This window comes from Macaca nemestrina, chromosome 18 (genome assembly GCF_043159975.1).
Source record: "Macaca nemestrina isolate mMacNem1 chromosome 18, mMacNem.hap1, whole genome shotgun sequence".
NCBI lineage: Eukaryota > Metazoa > Chordata > Mammalia > Primates > Cercopithecidae > Macaca > Macaca nemestrina.
Window position 1 is genome coordinate 57,189,849 of NC_092142.1, and position 21,771 is coordinate 57,211,619.

General features: G+C 47.4%; 1 long non-coding RNA gene across 1 annotated transcript; it reads left to right on the forward strand.

Moving 5' to 3' along the window:
• Positions 1-3,000: 3,000 nt before the first annotated feature.
• LOC105491517 (uncharacterized) lies at positions 3,001-19,538 on the forward strand. The gene is made up of 3 exons (XR_011616161.1): positions 3,001-3,154; positions 5,414-5,532; positions 19,348-19,538. It is a non-coding gene; the product is annotated as an uncharacterized lncRNA (long non-coding RNA).
• Positions 19,539-21,771: the final 2,233 nt, after the last annotated feature.

Below are 21,771 nucleotides of genomic sequence, written 5' to 3' on the forward strand. Positions count from 1 at the left end.
ATGGTGAAACCCTGTCTCTACTAAAAATACAAAAATTAGACAGGCATGGTAGTGTGTACCTGTAATCCCAGCTACTTGGGAGGCTAAGGCAGGAGAATCACTTGAACCAGGGAGGCAGAGTTTCCAGTGAACCGAGATCATGCCATTGCACTCCAGCCTGGGCGATAAAGCGAGAATCGGTCTCCAGAAAAAAAAAAAAAAAGTTACAACATGTTTGTGGGTCCTCAGAAGTATTGTAGGCCCTAAGCACTGGGCCTGCTGGGCCTCATGGAGAAGTGAGCCCTGAGTTAGTCACACGGGGGTCCTTCCATTGCTGAGAATAGAGCCCCCAAAGGAGACACCCACTGTGGTTAGCCCCTCTCCTTAGTTCTTATCCCAATCAATAGTAGGGGGCAGGGGAAAATTTTGACAGCTTTGAAGGGAACCATTAAGGGCTTAGATAAAATGATTGCATACAATTCTTGGGATGAAAATTTTAATTCTTTTTCAAACGTCTATATTTCATAATTTTTTAAAAATGTTTTGAGACAGGGTCTCCCCGTGTCACGCAGGCTGGAGTGCAGCAGCAGGATCACAGCTCACTGCAGTCTTGAAGTCCTGGGCTCAATCGATCCTCCCACCCCAGCCTCCCAGGAAGCTGGGACTACAGGCACGTGCCACCATGCCTGGCTAACTTTTTAAAAATGTTTTGTAGAGATGAGGGCTCACTTTGTTGCCCAGGCTGGTCTCAAACTCCTGGGCTCAAGCGATCCTCCTGCCTTGACCTCCCAAAGTGCTGGGATTAAGGCATGAGCCACCATGCCCAGTCTTTTACATTTTAAATTAGTTTTTTTAGAATAAATAATAAATGTATGTGGGTAAAAACATGTTTTGAAAGCTCCAAATTATCTGCAAAGCTACGTAACTCTCCCTCCCACCTCTGCAACCCTTCCCCTTCCCATCACTGACTACAATTCCTTCCAAATAGATTGTGTATATACAAAAAGAGATGCATACTTCTTAAGTCTATAGTCCTATGCAGAAATTCACCTTGATTTTGTTAAATGGTTCTTTAGTATTCCACTGAATCAAATAATTCAATTAGGATATTTGGGCATTCCCAATCGTTTTCTGTTACAACAATGGAACAACAAATACTTCTGTACAGACCAGCTGTTCCTGAATATTCGGCACGCTTTTTTTTCCCCTTCCAAAATAATTACTCAGAAAAGAGAGAGTCCCTGTATGTACAAGTTCTCATAAAAGGTCTTGCATTACCTGATGTTTTCTGATTATTTCAAACAAGGAAGTACTATTTGGGGAAGACACAATAGCCTGAAATGACCTCAGAGAATTCTAATTTGGGATGTTTATGGCAGTCATCCAAAAGAATTCGTTGGGGCAAAAAAGAGGCAAATTTAATGCAGATTTGGTAATTTTTCCTGGGGATATGACTTCACAATTGCAAGTGTTAAATAACACTGTAAACAAGTCCTTTAAAGATTACTTTGAAAGGGGTACTTTAGGCCAGGCATAGTGTCTCACACCTGTCAATCCCAGCACTTTGGGAGGCCAAGCCGGGTGGATCACTTCAGGCCAGGAGTTCGAGACCAGCTTGACCAACATGGTGAAACCCCATCTCTACTAAAAATACAAAAATGAGCCAGGCATGGTGGCAGGTGCCTGTATTCCCAGCTACTCAGGAGGCTGAGGCAGGAGAATCGCTTGAACCTGAGAGGCGGAGGTTGCAGTGAGCCGAGATCATGCAACTGCATTCCAGCCTCGGTGACAGAGCGAGACTCTGACTCAAAACAAACAAACAAACCAAAAACAGACTAAATAAGGTAAAAGGTAAAAACAATCCAAGTGTCCATGAACAGATAAAATGTGATCCAGCTATAGAAAGCAATAAAAGTGATGAAGTTCTGATACATGCTACAACATGGACGAACCTTGAAAACATTATGCTAAGGGAAACACACCAGACACAAAAGAACAAATATTGTGAGAACTACCTAGAATAGGCAAATGCAGCCTGTGGGGTGGCTCATGCCTATAATCTCAGCACTTTGGGAGGCCGAGGCAGGTGGATCAATTGAGTCCAGTAGTTCAAGACCAGCCTGGGCAACATGGTGAAATCATCTCTCTACAAAAAAAAAAAAAAAAAAAAAAAATTAATTAGAATAGGAAAATTCATGGAGATAGAAAGGAGATTGGAAGTTCCCAGGGGTTGGGATTATGGAGAAATAAGGAGTTATTGCTTTATGGTTAAAGAGTCTCTAGGGTGATTTAAAGTTTTGGAAATAGTGGCGATGGTTGTACAACACTATGAATGAAATTAACACCATTAAATTCATTCTAAAAATGGATAAAATTGCAACTTTAAAAATATATAAAAACCACAATGTAAAACATATTTTAAGAGAAACCTATATAAAAACAAAAAATAAAGAAAAACAAGTCCGGGCGCGATGGCTCACGCCTGCAATCCCAGCACTTTGGGATGCTGAGGCGGGCGGATCACGAGGTCAGGAGATCGAGACCATCCTGGCTAACATGGGCAAACCCCGTCTCTACTGAAAATACAAAAAAAATTAGCCGGGCGCGGTGGCAGGCGCCTGTAATCCCAGCTATTTGGGAGGCTGAGGCAGAATTGCTTGAACCCGGGAGGCGGAGCTTGCAGTGAGCTGAGATCGCGCCACTGCACTCCAGCCTGGGCGACAGAGCGAGACTCTGTCTCAAAAAAAAAAAAAAAAAAAAGGAAAGGAAACAAAACAAAACTCTATATCATAAATAAAGAAATGAAGTCAAGGCCTGGCGTGGTGGCTCACGTCTGTAATCCCAGCATTTCGTGGGACCCAGGCGGATGGATCACCTGAGATCACGAGTGGAGACGAGATCACGAGTTGGAGACGAGATCACGAGTTGGAGACGAGATCACGCCGCTGCACTCCAGTCTGGGCGACAGAGTGAGGCCTTGTCTCAAAAAAAAAAAAAAAAAAAAAAAAAAAAGAGAGAGAGAGAAAGAAAAGTAGAAAGAGATAAAGAAGAAAGGAAGGAAGGGAGGGACAGAGGGAAGGAACGAAGGGGGAAGACAGAAAGGAGAATGAAAGAGAAAGAAATGAAGTCAAAAGAGAAAAACAACAACAGGCCAAACCAACCAGTGATGTTACAAGTAAAGACAGTGTTTCCCTTTGTGGTGGGGGATAGTGACCAGGAGGAGCATGAGGGGCATTCTGGCGAACTGGGCATGTTCTGTTTCTTTTATTTATTTATTTTTTTTTTTTTTGAGACGAGTCTGGCTCTGTCTCCCAGGCTGGAGTGCAGTGGCACCATTTCGGCTCACTGCAAGCTCCACCTCCTGGATTCACGCCGTTCTCCTGCCTCAGCCTCCCCAGTAGCTGGGACTACAGGCACCGCCACCACACTAGGCTAATTTTTTTTGTATTTTTAGTAGAGACAGGGTTTCACTGTGTTAGCCAGGATGGTCTCGATCTCCTGACCTCGTGATCTGCCTGCCTCAGCCTCCCAAAGTGCTGGGATTACAGGCGTGAGCCACCTCGCCCAGAGAATGGGTTCTATTTGTGAAAATTCATCAAATGGTTTATGTATATGAAAAAATGAAATATACCTGCAGGACGTAATATTTTGCAAGTAGATAATTGTGACTTGTGTTAAATTTCCAGGGACAGCATCTTAGGTGTTACAAACACTTAGATGGCAGTGACAGTGGAAAGCTGAGAGACACTCAGAGAGTAAGCACAGTGACAATGACGAAGAGAGGGCGGATGCATGTGCAGAGAGTAATGTAAAATATAGACATACTCATTTAATGGAATATGACAGAGGGAACAAAGCTACATTTCTAAAGTTGTACCTAATATGTGATTTTAAAGTATATATGTGGCTGGGCATGGTGACTCATGCCCATAATCCCAGCACTCTGAGGGTGTGAGGCGGGCAGATCACTTGAGGTCAGGAGTTCAAGACCAGCCTGGCCAACACAGCGAAACTCCATCTCTACAAAAAATACAAAAAGTAACTGGCCTTGGAGTCACAGGCCTGTAGTCCCAGCTACCAGGGAGGCTGAGGCAGAAGAATCGCTTGAATCCGGGAGGTGGAGGTTGTAGTGAGCCGAGATCATACCACTGCACTCCAGCCTGGGTGACAGAGTGAAACTCTGTCTCTAAATAAATAATAAATATAAATAAAAACAAATGCAGGAGCTGGCAGTTGGGAGTTGGGCCAGCACACTTGGGCCAGTAAAGGCAGGGGCCTGACTGTATCAGCCACACCCTAAAATCATGTCTCCCCAGTGTGTCTTCTTGAGTGAATGAGAGAGCCAGCTGATGCAGCAAAGTGTGTTCCAGCAGCTCATTTCATATTAGCCACAGGCCCAGTGACAAGAGCTGTTTCTGGCTCATGGCTTTCCAGAACCCATCCTGCCTTCTTCTCATACCAGTACCTGGATTTTCCTTGGAGGAATCAAAGCCATGCTGAGTTTTCAGTCCCCTTGGTTGGGGGAAGGGTTAGCTTGACCTCTCAGATGCAAGGCTGGTCACGTGATCCAGGCCTGGCCAGTCAGCAGATTACACCCTGCTGGCTATAGTGATTGGTTCAAAGATGACCACATGACCCAACGGTGCCGTGCCCCATCAAAGCTAACCTTGCAATGGCACAATCTTGGCTCACTGCAGCCTCCGCTTCCTGGGTTCAAGCGATTCTCCTGCCTCAGCCTCCTGAGTAGCTGGGATTACAGGTGCCCAGCACCACGCCCAACTAATTTTTGTATTTTTAGTAGAGATGGGGTTTCACCATATTGACCAGGCTGGTCTCGAACTCCTGACCTCAGATGATCCACCCGCCTAGTCCTCCCAAAGTGCTGGGATTACAGGAGTGAGTCACCGGGCCCACCAGAAAGGTGGTTTTCTGATGGGCTTGTAGATTCAGAACTACTGCATGCCATCCCGCCTGGCTGAGTGGTGTGCGTGTTGGAGATGTGGCCTGCCTGAGAGTCCCTGCAGGGGAAGTGAGACGGATTACTGGTGACACTGAACCCTGGATGCACTTAGGCCTAAAGTGAGATCTACCTCGCCACTGTTCAGATACCGGGACCAATAAGTGCCCTTTTAAGCTGAAGTCAGTCTGAGTTGGGCTTCAGTTGCTTGCAAACAATAGAGGGCTGACCAGTGTACCAAGGCACCTTGACATATGTGGTCACTGAGAGTAACTGTGGGGCTTCCCTGTTTCAGATATTTTTGGGGAGGAATCACCAAATTGCATCTCCTACCGGGAGGTGCCCAGACATGGATGTTCTCTCCCATCATGGAGGTTCACAGCAGCAAAGCCTGGGGAGACTGGCAGCCCATAGGCCAAAGAGGCCCCTGCCTCACCTGCACCATTCCTTCCCTTTTCTCTCCTTCTTTCTCTACAGGCCATTGACCAGTGGCAGCAGCCTCCTCATCCTCTCCCAGACACACTCTGGATCTTGGTTTCGCTCTTCTTGCCTCTGGAGAGCCCCAACACTCCCCATTCCCACTTGGTTTAGCTCAGGTATGTCCTCTTTGTGATGCTTACAAGACACACAAACAGAACCAGAACCACCGATCCCTCCTTTGTGTTCCTACCGCACTGTTTGTATCCTTCTATTTAATGCAGAACTTGGCACTCACTATGATCAGTCATTTATTTCTTCTTTCCTGTTATTTACTGAATGTCTTCTGTGTTCCCAGGATTGTTTTGTGCATTGGGAATACAGCAAAGAACAACACAGAGACAATCTATTTTCATGGAGTTTATATTCTAGTAGGGAAACAGACATGAAAATCAATACATCAGTGAACTACGCATGGTGTGCCTGAGAGTAAGTGTTACTGAGAAAAATCAAACCAGGAGAGAGGACAGTGATATGGCTTGGCTGCGTCCCCACCCAAATCTCATCTTGAATTGTAGCTCTTATAATTCCCACCTGTTATGGGAAGGATCCAGTGGGAGATAATTGGATCATGGGGGGCAGTTTCCCCCATACTGTTCTCATGGTAGTGAATAAGTCTCACAAGATCTCATGGTTTTATAAGGGAAAACCCCTTTCACTTGATTCTCATTCTTTTTGCCTGTCACCATGTAAGACGTGCCTTTGTTCTTCCTTCACCTTCCACCATGATTGTGAGGCCTCCCCAGCCAGGTGGAACTGTGAGTCTATTAAACCTCTTTCCTTTATAAATTGCCCGGCCTCCGGTGTGTCTTTATTAGCAGCATGATAACAAACTAATATAGACAGGGAGGGCTGGAATGTGGAGGGAGGGTATGCTTTTAAATAATGCAGTTGGCCACACAGATCATGCCTGTGATCCCAGCACTTTGGAAGGCCGAGGTGGGCAGATCACTTGAGCTCAGGAGTTCAAGTAGCCTGGCCAACATGGTGAAACTCAATCTCTACTAAAAATACAAAAATTAGGCTGGGCATGGTGGCTCACACCTATAATCCCAACACTTTGGGAGGCCAAGGCAGGTGGATTGCCTCAGGTCAAGAGTTCGAGACCAGCCTGGCTAACATGGTGAAACCTTGTCTCTACTAAAAATACAAAAATTAGCAGGGCATGGTGGCATACGCCTGTAGTCCCAGCTACTCAGAGGCCCAACACTTTGGGAGGCCAACGTGGGTGGATTGCCTGAGGTCAGGATTTCGAGACCACCCTGGCTAATATTGTGAAACCCCATCTCTACTAAAAATACAAAAATTAGCTGGGCATGGTGGCACATGCCTGTAGTCCCAGCTACTCGAGAGGCTGAGGCAGGAGAATAGCATGAATCCAGGAGGTGGAGATTGCCTCCTGGGTGCAGTGAGCTGAGATCGTGCCACTGCACTCCAGCCTGGGCAACAGAGCAAGACTCCATCTCAAAAAAAAAAAAAAATTAGCCGACCATGGTGGTGGGTGCCTGTAATCCCAGCTACTTGGAAGGCTGAGGCAGAATCATTTGAACCTGGGAGACAGAGGCAGCAGTGAGCCAAGATCATGTCACTGTGCTCCAGCCTGGGCAACAGAGTGAGTGAGACTCCATCTCAAAATAAATAAATAAACAAATAAATAAATAATGTGATCAGGCAAAGTCTTCCTTAGAAGATCATCTTTTAGTAAAGGCCTGCAGGAGATTAGGAAGTGTAGAGGGTTGAATGGTGGCCCTGAAAAGATGCATCCACATCCTATTACCCAAAGCCTATGAATGTAACCTTATTTAATAAAAGGTCTTTGAAGATGCCATTAAGGATCTCAAGATGAGATCATCCAGGATTATTCACGTGGGCCTTAAGTTCAGTGACAAGTATCTCATAAGAAAAACACACAGAGGGGTGGGTGCGGTGGCTCACGCCTGTAAGGAGGCTGAGGCAAGGGATCACCTGAGGTCAGGACTTCAACACAAGCCTGACCAACATGGTGAAACCCCAGCTCTACTAAAAATACAAAAATTAGCCGGGCATGGTGGTGTGAGCCTGTAGTCCCAGCTACTCCGGAGGCTGAGGCATGAGAATCGTTTGAACCCAGGAGGCGGAGGTTGCAGTGAGCTGAGATCGCAACACTGCACTCCAGCCTGGGCGACAGAGCAAGACTTCATCTTTAAAAACAAAAACAAAACCAAAACAAAAAAACCACGACACGCACGGAGATACACAGAAAGGTGAAGACCAGGTGAAGATGGAGGCAGAGATTGAAGTGGTGCAGCCACAAGCCAAGGAACACTTGGAGCCACCTGAAGCTGGAAGGGACAAGGAACGATTCTCCCCTAGAGACTTCAGAGGAAGTGTGGCCCTTGATCTAGGAATTTGGGGCTCCAAAACTGAGAATAAATTTCTGTTCTTAAGTCACCAAGTTTGTGGTAGTTTGACATGGCAGCCTGCCTTAGTCCCTTTGTGTAGTCATGGGGGATTACCTGAGGCTGGGTAATTTATTGAGAAAAGAGGTTTATTAAGCTGACACTTCTGCAGGCTGTACCAGAAGCATGGCACTGGCCTCTGCTCAGCATCTGGGGAGGGCTTTGTGCTGCTTCCACTTATGGCAGAAGTCTAAGAGGAGCCAGCATACAAAGATCACGTGGTGAGAGTGAAATGGAGAAAAAGAGGTGGAGGCGCCCAACTCTTCTCAACAAGCGCTTCTCACGGGAACTGAATGAGAACTCACCCACTTCCATGAGAATAGCACCAAGCCAGGCCAGCCACAGTGGCTCATGCCTGTAATCCCAGCACTTTGGGAGGCTGAGACAGGTGGATCACAAGGTCAGGAGATCAAGACCATCCTGGTTAACACAGTGAAACCCTGTCTCTACTAAAAATACAAAAAAATTAGCCAGGCATGGTGGCAGGAGCCTGTAGTCCCAGCTACTCGGGAGGCTGAGGCAGGAGAATGGCGGGAACCCAGGAGGTGGAGCTTGCAGTGAGCCGAGATTGCACCACTGCACTCCAGCCTGGGCAACAGAGCAAGACTCCATCTCAAAAAAAAAAAAAAAAAAGAATGGCACCAAGCCATTCACGAGGGATCAAACCCTGTGATCCAAACACCTCCCACCAGGCCTTAACCTCCAGCATTAGGGATCAGATTTCAACATGAGACTAGGCAGGGCCAAATAATCCATACCCAAACCGCAGCACAGTCCTGGAAACGAATGTGGATTTTGGTACTAGGAGTGGGTTGCTACTGTAACAAATACCTAAAATGAGTAAATAGCTTTGGAATTGGATAATGGGTAGAGGCTGGAAAAATTTGGAGGTACATATAGAAAAAAGCCTACATTGCCTTAAGTAGACTGCTGGTAAAAATATCTATATATATATAGAGATATTAAAGATACTGATGTTGGCTGGGTGCAGTGGCTCATGCCTGTAATCTCAGCACTGTGGGAGCCTGAGACAGGCGGATCACTTGAGGTCAGGAGTTTGAGACCAGCCTGGCCAACATGGTGAAACCCCATCTCTACTAAAAATATAAAAATTAGCTGGGCGTGGTGGGGGCACATGTAATCCCAGCTACTGGGGAGGCTGAGGCAGAGGCTGAGATCACACCACTGCACTCCAGCCTGGGCAACAGAGCGAGACTTTGTCTCCAAAATAAAATAAAATAAAATAAAATAAAATAAAATAAAGATTCTGGGTGGGTGCAGTGGCTCACGCTTGTAATCCCAGCACTTTGGGGGGCCGAGGTAGGTGGATCACAAGTTCAGGAGTTCAAGACCAGCCTGATCAACACAGTGAAACCCTGTCTCTACTAAAAATACAAAAAAGTATCCGGGAGTAGTGGTGGGCTCCTGTAATCCCAGCTGCTCGGGCGGCTGAGGCAGGAGAATCACTTGAACCTAGGAGGCGGAGGTTGCAGTGAGCTGAGATGGAACCACTACACTCCATCCTGGGTGCCAGAGCTAGACTCCATCTCAAAAAAAAAAAAAAAAAAAGAAAAAGAAAAAGAAAAAAAAAAAGAAAAGATGCTGATGTTGAGGGCTCAGAAGGAAATTAGGAGCATGGAAGTGAAAACTTCCATAAGCGCAAATAATATATAGTTATGAACAGAATGTTGGTAGAAATATGAACATTAAAGGCATTTCTGGTGAGAGTTCAGAAGGAAAAGAGGAACATCGTTTTGTTCTGTTTTGGTTTGTTTTGTTTTTGAGACAGTCTTGCTCTGTTGTCCAGGCTGGTGTGAACAGTGGTGTGATCGCAGCTCACTGCAGCCTCAACCTCCTGGGCTCAAGCAATCCTCCCACCTCAGCTTTCTGAGTAGCTGGGACTACAGGCACAAACCACCATGCCTGGTTAATTTTTTATTTTTTGTAGAGAGAGTCTCCCTATTTTGCCCAGGCTGGTCTTGAACTCCTGGCCTCAAGCAGTCCTCCCACCTTAGCCTCCCAAAGTGCTGGGATTATAGGCAAGAGCCACTGTGACCAGCTAAGAAATGAGAAACATGTTATTGAAAACTGGAGGAGGCCGGGCACGGTGGCTCAAGCCTGTAGTCCCAGCACTTTGGGAAGCCGAGACAGGCAGATCACGAGGTCAGGAGATTGAGACCATCCTGGCTAACATGGTGGAACCCCGTCTCTACTAAAAGATACAAAAAACTAGCCAGGCGAGGTGGTGGTCGCCTGTAGTCCCAGCTACTCGGGAGGCTGAGGCAGGAGAATGGCATAAACCCGGGATGCAGAGCTTGCAGTGAGCTGAGATCCAGCCACTGCGCTCCAGCCTGGGTGACCAAGCGAGACTGTCGCCAAAAAAAAAAAAAAAAAAAGAAAGAAAGAAAACTGGAGGAAAGGAGATCGTGTTTATATGGTGACAGAAAACTTGGCTGAAGTGTGTTTTACTGTTGTGTGGAAAGTAGAACTTGTTAAGCAATGAACTTAGTGAGGAGAATTCCAAGCAAAGTGTTAAAGGTATGGCCTGATTTATCCTTGTGGCTTCAAATATGAGATGAAAGAAATAAACTGAGGAAGGAACTGTTAAACAAAAAGGAAACAGTGCTTGTGGATTTAAAAGTTTCTTGGCCTATCCAGATTGCAAAGGATGTTAAAATGAGGAAATTTACTGTTGGAAAAGCGTGCTGCAGAGAGAGAAACAAAAATGTATCTAGAGAACTTTGTGCTGAAGAGATTAGGTATGTGACTTATGCATTTACTCAACCATTTTCACAGAAGCCAGGGATAAAATAGAGATGAACTCAACCAGGAAATATATATGGAGGTGCCTCTTGTCTAATGGCATGAATCCCTATTAAATACATGGGAGACCCACAAGGTTTTTGGAAGTATTATACCAGCAGAAACAATGCCAGCTTAGACTGAAAGAGATGGAGACAAGACAAAATGAAAGAAGGCTATCGGACCCGCAAAATTCTACAGACAGCAACTGGGCTAGACAGGGCTGCTGAGAGTGGATCATTGAGCCGAAGAGAATCATCCTCAGGCCTTGGAACTTATCAGAATTGGCCCTGATGGATTTTGGACTTGCTTGGGACTCATAACCTTTATACTCCTTCTGCTTTCTCCATTTCGGAATGGAAATATCTGTCCTATGCCTGTCCCCCATGATATTTTGGAAGCATGTAATTTTTTTTTTTTTTTTTTGAGGCGGAGTCTCGCTCTGTCGCCCAGGCTGGAGTGCAGTGGCGCGATCTTGGCTCACTGCAAGCTCCGCCTCCCGGGTTTCCGCCATTCTCCTGCCTCAGCCTCCCGAGTAGCTGGGACTACAGGCGCCGCCACCACACCCGGCTAATTTTTTTGTATTTTTAGTGGAGACGGGGTTTCATTGTGTTAGCCAGGATGGTCTCGATCTCCTGACCTCGTGATCCGCCCGTCTCGGCCTCCCAAAGTGCTGGGATTACAGGCTTGAGCCACCGCGCCCGGCCGCATGTAATTTTTTTCCTAGTTTCATACGTCCATAGGTGGAGAGGAATTTTGCCTTAGGATAGAACATATCCCAGTTCTCACCCATTCCTAATTAACTAATGAGATAAGGGACTTTTTTGAGATAATTATCTTTAGATGAAATTTTGGATTTGAGTTAATACTGTAATGGGCCCACATGTGGTGGTTCACACCTGTAATCCCAGCAGTTTGGGAGGTCAAGGTGGGTGGATCACCTGAGATCAGAAGTTCGAGACCAGCCTGGCCAACACGGTGAAACCCCGTCACTACTACGAATACAAAAATTAGCGAGGTGTGGTGGCACATGACTGTAATCTCAGCTACTTAGAAGGCTGAGGCAGGAGAATCACTTGAACCCGGGAGGTGGAGTTTGTAGTGAGCCGAGATCATGCCACCACACTCCAGCCTGGGAAACAAGAGTGAAACTTCATCTGAAAACAACAACAGCAACAACAACAAACTAATGGATGGAGACTTAGGGGATGTTGTGATGGGGTCAGTGTATTTCACTCATGAATTTGGGGGCACTTGAGAATGGACTGTGGTGGGTTGGATGGTGGCCCCCAAAAAGATACGTCAGTATCCTAGTCCCCAAAACCTTTGAATGCAATCTTATTTGGGAAAAGAGTTCTTGTAGTTAAGGATCTCTAGATGATAGATTATCCAGGTGAACTCTAATCCAACAACAAGTGTCATTATAAGAAACACACAAAGGAAAGACAGATGGAGAGGAGAGGGCCATGTGAAGACAGAGGCAGCCATAAGCCAAGGAACATGGAGCTACCAGAAGCTGGAAGATGCTGGAATTCTCCCTTGGAGCCTTTGGAAGGGGAGTGATTTTGGAACTCTGGACTCCAGAACTGTAAAAGAATGAAATTATTTTGTTTGGGCCACCACGTTTGTGTCATTTGTTATGGCAGCCGTGGGAGACTAATACAGGAAGAAAATAATGTGGCCCTCTGGGGAGGAATGTTCCAGGAAGAGGGACTGGCATGGCCAGAGGCCCTGAGGCAGGGATTGTGCTTGGTGAGTTATGGAAAAATGAGGAGCCACAGCAGCTGGAGCTGATTGAACGGTGACAGTGGTGGGGAGTGAGGTCAGAGCAGCTGCAGCGAACCAGATGATGTGAGATCCTGTAGAGCCTTGTTGGCTTTTACCTGGAGTGAGGTACGGCAGATGAGTGACACGGTTGGACTTTCAGTTTAAATAAACAAAGGAATAAATGAGTGCACGGCAGCCACCCCATCACATCCCAGTTATGTCCCCATCTGTCTACCCTGCTAAACTATGGGTGCTCTGAGGGCAGGGACTATGCCTTAAGATTTTTTTCTTTTGCATCCTTAGGGTCCAACACTATACAATCAAAGTGCTCCTACAAACCAATAAGAAAAAGAAATAGGCAAAAGAAAAAGAAATTCAAGTGTCTAACAAACATGAAAAGAGGCTGGCTCAGCCGGGTGCGGTGGCTCATGCCTGTAATCCCAGCACTTTGGGAGGCTGAGACGGGTGGATCACGAGGTCAGGAGATCAAGACCATCCTGGCTAACATGGTGAAACTCCGTCTCTACCAAAAATACAAAAAATTAGCCGGGTGTGGTGGCGGGCGCCTGTAGTCCCAGCTACTCGGGAGGCTGAGACAGGAGAATGGTGTGAACTGGGAGGCGGAGCTTGCAGTGAGCCGAGATCGAGCCACTGCACCCCAACCTGGGCGATAGAGCAAGACTCCGTCTCGGCTGGGCGTGGTGGCTCAAGCCTGTAATCCCAGCACTTTGGGAGGCCGAGACGGGCGGATCACAAGGTCAGGAGATCGAGACCATCCTGGCTAACATGGTGAAACCCCGTCTCTACTAAAAATACAAAAAACTAGCCGGGCGAGGTGGCGGGCGCCTGTAGTCCCAGCTACTTGGGAGGCTGAGGCAGGAGAATGGCGTAAACCCAGGAGGCGGAGCTTGCAGTGAGCTGAGATCCGGCCACTGCACTCCAGCCTGGGCGACAGAGCGAGACTCTGTCTCAAAAAAAAAAAAAAAAAAAAAAAGAGCAAGACTCCGTCTCAAAAAAGAAAAAAATTGGGCAGGCGTGGTGGCAGGTGCCTGTAGTCCCAGCTACTCAGGAGGCTGAGGCAGGAGAATGGCGTGAACCCAGGAGGCGGAGCTTGCAGTGAGCTGAGATCAGGCCACTGCACTCCCACCTGGGCAACAGAGCCAGACTCTGTCTCAAAAAAAAAAAAAAAAAAAAAATGAAAAGAGGCTGGCTCAATTATATTCCTAGAGAAATTGCATCCCAAGAGACACAAAAACGTGCTCACAAAAAGACTTGTATATGAATGTGCTTATAGCAGCTTTATTAATAATAAGTAAAAATGTAAGCAGACTAGGTGTCCATTGACAAGAGAATGAATAAACAATGTGTCTATCTATACAGTGAAACACTGTTTAACAATAGTAGTTAACTATTGCAATGACTATCACAAATGGATAAACCTCACAGACATAATGTCGAATGAAAGAAGCCAGACAAACAGGCACAAGTGGCATGATTCCATTTATGGGAAGTTTCAGAATAGGCAAAACTAATCTATGATGAAAACGTAAGAGCAGTCAGGCATTCCTGATTGCCTCAGGAGAGTGGTGGGTTAGATATTGACTAGATAGCAGGTGGTGGGGATGCAGTTTTCTGGGGATCGTGTTCTGTATCATGACAGGGAACTGGGTTACACAGGTGTATGCATTTGTCATCACTAATCAAATGACACACTTAAGATTGTTACATTACCAGACCAGGCGTGGTGACTCATGCCTGTAATCCCAGCACTTTGGGAGGCCAAGGTGGGAGGATTGCTTAAAGCCAAGAGTTCGAGACCAACCTGGGCAACATAGTGAGATCCCGTCTCAAAAAAAAAAATTGTTACATTACCATATGTAAAATTTACCTGGGGTGGGGGAAGAACTATGAACAAATATTCAATTCTAGTGAATAATATGCATGCCCAAGTGTTTAGGGACGAAGTGTCTGATGTCTGTAATTTACAATGAAATATACATTTAAAAAATAGGGATGGACAGATAGATATGTGCTAAAGCAAATCTAGTAAAATATTAGTTGCAGAACCCATATGGTGGGTAGATGGGTGTTCACTATAAATTTTTTTTTTTCTTTGAGACAGAGTCTCACTGCCGTCGCCCAGGCTGGAGTGCAGTGGTGTGATCATGGCTCACTACATCACTGCAGGCTCAACTCCCCGGACTCAGATGATTCTCCTACCACAGCCTCCCTGGTAGCTGGGACTACAGGCACATGCCACCACTCCTGGCTAATTTTTTGTGTTTTTAGTAGAGACAGGGATTTGCCACATTGCCCATGCTGGTCTCGAACTTGTGGGCTCACATGATCCATCTGCCTCAGCCTCCCAAAGTACTGAGATCACAGGCATGAGCCACTGTGCCCGGCCCATTGTACAATTCTTTCCACTTTTCTGCATGCGGAAAATTTTTGTAATGAAGCATTGGGAAGAAACACGAGGCTCAGTGATCAAGGATGTGCAAATTACAAGACACTACGTTCCATGCACTGGATTGCCAAAACTGTAAAAAACTAGTGGTATGCAGTGTATGCAAGGGTGTGGGCATTGTCCTATGCTATAGATGACGGGGCCTGTGGCGATGGCCCCCCTGAAGTCAGTGACTCTAATCTTGTGTGCTTCCTTCCTGTCCCCTCCTGTCCTGAGCATCCCCTGCTTTACATACCATGTATACAATGTCGCATCCTGTTTTCCCCTCAGTGTTACAGTCTCTATCAGCATTTATTTCCCTACTGCTTTAAAAATTATTTGTAAACATGGTACTTAAAAGAAAACAGGTATTGTAGGATTCGGGTGTTTTTTTCTTTAAAAACATTATTATTATTATTATTATTATTATTATTATTAGACACTCTTGCTCTGTTGCTCAGGCTGGAATGCAGTAGCATGATCATAGCTCACTGCAGCCTCTATCTCCTGGGCTCAAGTGATCCTCCCATCTCAGCCTCCCAAGTAGCCAGGACTCCAGGCGCACCTCACCACACCCAGCCTTTTTTTCTTTTTTTTTTTTTTTTTTCCTTTTTTAAAATGATTACAAAGTTCACTGTAGAAAATTTAGGAAGTCCAGAAAAGCACAAAGAAGAAAATAATAATCCCCACTACCTTGACATGTGACGCTTCTCCTTCCTGCCTTTTCCGTGCACATGCATGTATACACACACGAACACAGATTGCTGTTTGTACTTTTTTTTTTTTTTTTAAAGGAGTCTCACTCTGTCATCCAGGCTGGAATGCAGTGGTGTGATCTCGGCTCATTGCAACCTCTGCCTCCCGGGTTCAAGCAATTCTTCTGCCTCAGCCTCCTGAGTAGCTGAGATTACAGGCATTTGCCACCAAGCCCGGCTAATTTTTTTGGTATTTTTTAGTACAGACAGGATTTCACCATATTGGCCAGGCTGGTCTTGAACTCCTGATCTTGTGATCCGCCCACTTCAGCCTCCCAAACTGCTGGGATTATAAGCATGAGCCACCGCGCCCAGCCTGTTGTTTGCATTTTAACAGCATTGGGATCCTATAGGACTTTGTGTTTTGTTACTTGCCTATTTAATAGAATTTTTCTAGAGCATAGTTTTATAGGCTACCTGGTTCTCTATTGAGGGACTACATTATGCCTCTGTTGTTGGGGTCCAGGGAGGGTCAGTTTGGGGCTTACTGTGCCCTTGGGGAGCCCTGGTTAGAGACAGGTCCACAGACACAGACTTTAGAGGTGTGCAGGCCCCTGGGCTTGGAAGGCCTGGCAGAAGCACTCACTGACCCTGGAGGGGGTTCATCCATTCCCTGGCCCCCACCTGGCTACCGCAGCAGCTCCCACCAGTGCCTGGTGCCAGGGCTCAGCTGGGAACCGAGCGGATAATCGCTGTCCCCTCAGTGGGACCCTGCCTGTCCTGGCTCGTCCTGGGCTGTCCTGAGCTGCCCTCACTGGGCTGGGTGGGGTGAGGCTGGGCCTTGAGTCCCCCTGAGAGCTGTGGGAAGAGCTGGTGCCTGGGGCCAGCAAACAGGAGTCCTGCTTCAGCAAGGCATTTGGCCCAAGAAGAATCCTCAGTCCGGCCCTCAGCCCGGAGGAAACCCCTGCACAGCAGGGCTCATTGTGTTTCAGGATTTCCCGTTTCCTGACCGCCTAACCTATTTATGGGCCACAATGGATGCTTCCCCAGAGAGACCCCTACTGTACTCAGGCCCATTTTCAGGAGGCCTCTGGACTCAGCCCACATCTCATAGGTCCAGCCTGGGCTTGGCCCGGGACAGGGACAGTCAATGGGTGTCACCTCGTGATAATTCCATCAGTAGATAGAACCTGCCAGGGCACAACATTGAGGATTCTGAGGCTCTGTCTGGGCTCAACAAGAAAGAGTGTGACGGTCCATCAGCCGCGACTGTGTGTGTGCAAGACAGAGGGGTGGTGGGTGGTGTGAACTCACAGCTCCTGGCTTACATGGTGACAGGCATTCTCTCTCTGTGCTGGCACTAAATTCCTTATTTCTGAGACAGAGTCTTGCTCTGTCACCCAGGCTGGACTGCAGTGGCGCAATCTCGGCTCACTGCAACTTCCACCTCCCTGGTTCAAGTGATTCTCCTGCCTCAGCCTCCTGAGTAGCTGGGAGTACAGGCTGACACACACCTGGCTAATTTTTGTATTTTTAGTAGAGATGGGGTTTCGCCATGTTGGCCAGCCGGGTCTCAAACTCCTGACCTCAAGTGATCCACCCACCTCAGCCTCCCAAAGTGCTGGGATTACAGGTGTGAGCCACCATGCCTGGCCTAATTTTTGTAGTTTTTAGTAGAGGCAGGGTTTCACTATGTTGACCAAGCTCATGTCAACTCTTGGCCTTAAATGATCCACCCACCTCAGCCTCCCAAAGTGCTGGGATTACTGGCTTGAGCCACAGTGCTCAGCCTAAATTCCTTTTTAATCTCATCTCCTACCTCCCTTCCATATCCCTGCCCTCCAGCCACAGGTCCAATCTCTTCCTGTCTGTGCCCTGCCTCTCCCTGTCTCAGGCCCTTTGCTCAGGCTGCTCCTTTTCCTAACCTGTCTTCCCCTCATCTTCAGCAATTACAGCAGGCAGCTTTATCTAACATAGCAGGCAACTTTCAACTGAGCAATTCCTTTTTTTTTTTTTTTTTTTGAGATGGAGTTTCACTCTTGTTGCCCAGACTGGAGTGCAATGGCATGATCTTGGCTCACCGCAACCTCTGACTTCCAGGTTCAAGCAATTCTCCTGCTTCAGCCTCTGGAGTAGCTGGGATTACATGCATGAGCCACCAAGCCCAGCTAATTTTGTATTTTTAGTAGAGACGGGGTTTCTTCATGTTGGTCAGGCTGGTCTCGAACTCCCAACCTCAGGTGATCTGCCTGCCTCAGCCTCCCAAAGTGCTGGGATTACAGGCGTGAGCCGCTGCACCTGGCCATTTTTTCTCTTTCTTTCTTTTCTTTTTTTTTTTTTTTTTAAGCTGGTCAGGTGAAGCAGTGAGAGAAGAGAAGGAACAAAGAAATCTGCTACTGGTTGTGACTGATTAGTTGTAAACACCATTGGACTTGGACCAGCCCACTGGGCAATTCTTACTGAACCTTCAAGACCCAAATTCAAACGTCACCTTTTCTGGGAGGCTTTCCTGTGCCCTCAAGATTGGGCCACACTCTCCATTATCTCTTTTTTTTTTTTTTTTTTTTTTTTGAGACAGAGTCTTGCTCAGTCACCCAGGCTGGAGTATAGTGGCGGGATCTTGGCTCACCGCAAGCTCCGCCTCCCAGGTTCACGCTATCCTCCTGCCTCAGCCTCCTGAGTAGCTGGGACTACAGGTGCCCGCCACTACACTCGGCTAATTTTTTTTGTATTTTTAGTAGAGACGGGGTTTCACCATGTTAACCAGGATGGTCTCGATCTCCTGACCTTGTGATCTGCTCTCCTTGGCCTCCCAAAGTGCTGGGATTACAGGTGTGAGCCATTGTGCCCTGTCACTCCCCACCACCTCTGATGTACATTCAGTGGGAGAGATCGCCAAGTTTGTGGGCATCAAGTCCCCCAGAAACAGAGCCAGAGATGGGAATTCTTGTGCAGGAGTTTTACTGTGATCTCAAGAAAACTGTAAGAGTGAGAAGCAGGGCAGGGCTGGGCCAAGATATGGTTTTGGGAGAAATCTTGCCCCAGCCTGATCTGAAGGGGAGTTTCAGGGCACGAATGGCACCAAAGAGGCTGTGAAATCAAGAGGCAAGGGGACTAGGCTGCTCTACAGCCCCACCCCGCACCCCCACCCAACCCACACTGCTGGCCTTCAACCATCGCTCATAACCTCCTGGGCAGGTCCAGCAGCACGGCTCTCATCAACCAAAGGCGTCCTCTGGAGAGCTTCGAGCTCCTGGCAGCTCACAGCTGCAGCGGCTGAGGGAAGGGGGCACCAACCCGGGGAGCTGGGGGCAGTGTCCGTGTCCCCGCCAAGTGTCAACTCCCCAGGGCAGGTACGGTGTCCGCAGAGCTCAGACTGGGCACCAGAAAGCACAGAGTTTAGCGTCTGATGAGCTGAGTCCAGGGAAGGCAACAGCTTTGGGGCTGCTATTGAAACTGCCTTTGCAAAATTAATGACTGAGACAGTGAAACAGATCTAACTTAACTGACTCCATCTTGCTTCTAACCTCTAAGCTGTCCTTGTTCATTCCTGGGCGTAGGCTGAACTAACTTTGGGAGAAACTTAGTTCATAGTTTATAGTTTAAACAAAGACGGTAACAGCACTTTCCCAAAACAGACCTCCTTCTTGCCTGGGGACTAGCTTGCCTTTGTAGGACTAACATTAGCCACAAGATTAGAAATTATGGTTTAGGAGTCATGCAGCTGGAGATTCTGACAAGATTCTGACCTTCCCTAATCTGCTCTGTGCTTGAGATATTTTGCAGACTCTGCACTTGATGGATCAATTGGCACCACCCAGATCAGTAAACTGGCTCATCTGATCTGATCCCTATGATTTCATCCCTGACCAATCAGCACTCCTGGCTCACTGGCTTCCCCCACCCACCAAGTTATCCTTAAAAACTCTGCTTCCCAAATGCTCGGGGAGACTGATTTGAGTAATAATAAAACTCTGATCTCCCGCACAGCTGGCTCTGTGTGAATTACTCTTTCTCTATTGCAATTCCCCTGTCTTGATTAATTAGCTCTGTCTAGGCAGCAGGCAAGGTAGACCCCTTGGGAAGTTACAGTACTGGCTGACTCTATGGCTGGTGGAGGCCCCCTTCCACCCTAGTACCTTCCCAGCAAGCCTGGGGCCTCATCTTGTGGCTGCATCCCATCCTCCCTGCCCTTGGTTGTGCTGGCCAGCCTGGCTCTGGGAAGGCCGTGGGCCTCTGGGCAGATGTTCTGGTTCTGGATCTTTCCCGGGCCCCAGCCACCTTCCACTCCCCTCCGTGCCTTAAGCATCATCCCTAAACAAGTCACCTCTAGACTGGCACACAGCTCCCCAAAACCCCTCCTCCTGGAAGCCTCCCCACATTGGCTCAGCCAAGGGACGGCTCAGCTCTGTTCCCTGCCCCAGTGACAGCTATAGGGTTTACACCATAGAAGACTATGCGTATGCAGGAGCCTCAATATTAGAAGTTTCAAAATAGTTTAAAAGGCATTTTTCTGGGTCACCCATTTTTACAACCATACACTGCAAAGGTAGATAGCCCTGCTGTGGCCACGCAAGGTGGTTAGGCCGGCCCACCTGGGGTGTGCTGGCCCGTGAGGCCGGTGTCGGGCAGGGGCAGCAACCGCGCAGCATCCTCTGACACAATCCATGTGGCGCTGGCTGGTTGTTACATGGGCTTGCAGGGGTAATGGCTGTTGAGAGGCCGCATGGCCCCGGGCAGATATGCTGGCCTAAGCATTGCCTTTTGATATTTACAGTGCTCATTTGAAGTCTAGGTCTGTAAAATTCAGAAATATGTTTCTTTTTCTTTTCTTTTCTTTTCTTTTTGAGATGGAGTCTGGCTCTGTCGCCCAGGCTGGAGTGCAGTGGCGCAATCTCGGCTTACTGCAACCTCCACCTCCTGGGTTCAAGCGATTCTTTTGTCTCAGCTTCCCAAGTAGCTGGGATTACAGGTGCCCACCACCACACCCAGCTACTTTTTTTTTTTTTAAGTAGAGACGGGGTTTCCCCATGTTGGCCAGGCTGGTCTCGAACTCCTCACCTCAAGTGATCTGCCTGCCTCAGCCTCCCAAAGTGCTGAGATTATAGGTGTAAGCCACCACGCCCGGCCTAGAAATATGTTTCATCATGGAAATAAGGACTACATGATAACAGATCTAGTCTTCATGAGCCTGTTTCACCTTCTAGGACCTGGGCCAGACACTGGCCCTTAGTACATATCAAGAAGTGAATGGACAGGTGAGTGAGTGAGTGGGTGAGTGGATTCACAGGTGAGTGGATGGATGAATGCGTGGATGTGAATGAATGGATAACAGCCTGCTTTACAAATGAAGAAACAGGTTCTAAGAGGTAGTGTTGCTTGCTCGAAATCACAAGTAAGTGGCAGAATCAGGATTCCAATTTAGTTCTATGGAGTCCAGAGCTGAAATCAATCAACATAATGAATCAATGCAATCCTTTCTTATCTTTATGGCACCTGCAATCCCAGATAAACCCTAACCTGTGGGGTGTACCAGTATAGCGAGAAGAGGAGAAAAAACCTCTAGGGCAGGGGAGTGGTGGATTGGACTCAGGGAAAAGGCAATAATGGGTAAGGCGACACTGTTTTTTTTGGGGGGGGGGGGTTGTGTTTTGTTTTTTTTTTTTTTTGAGACCGAGTCTCATACTGTTGCCAGGCTGGAGTGCAATGGTGCAATCTCGGCTCACTGCAATGTCCGCCTTCCAGGTTCAAGCAATTCTCCTGCCTCAGCCTCCCGAGTAGCTGGGATTACAGGCGCCTGCCACCACGTCTGGCTAATTTATTTTATTTTATTTTATTTTTTGTATTTTTAGTAGAGATGGGGTTTCACTCTGTTGGCCAGGTTGGTCTCGAACTCCTGACCTCATGATCCGCCCATCTCGGCCTCCCAAAGTGCTGAGATTACAGGCATGAGCCACCGCACCTGGCCCTTGGGCACCACTGTTCTTGCCACTTCCTGCTGGCCCAGCATCCCCCCGACCCCCAGTGGTGCTGGATTGGCTTCCAGCCAGACCAACCAAGGGGCTGGTTTCAAGTACCTAGGTTTACACGATAGAAGACGGCGTATGCAGGAGCCTCAACATCAGAAGTTTCAAAATAGTTTAAAAGGAGTTTTTCTGGGTCACCCATTTTTACAACCATACACCATAAAGGGAGGTGGACCTGCTGTGG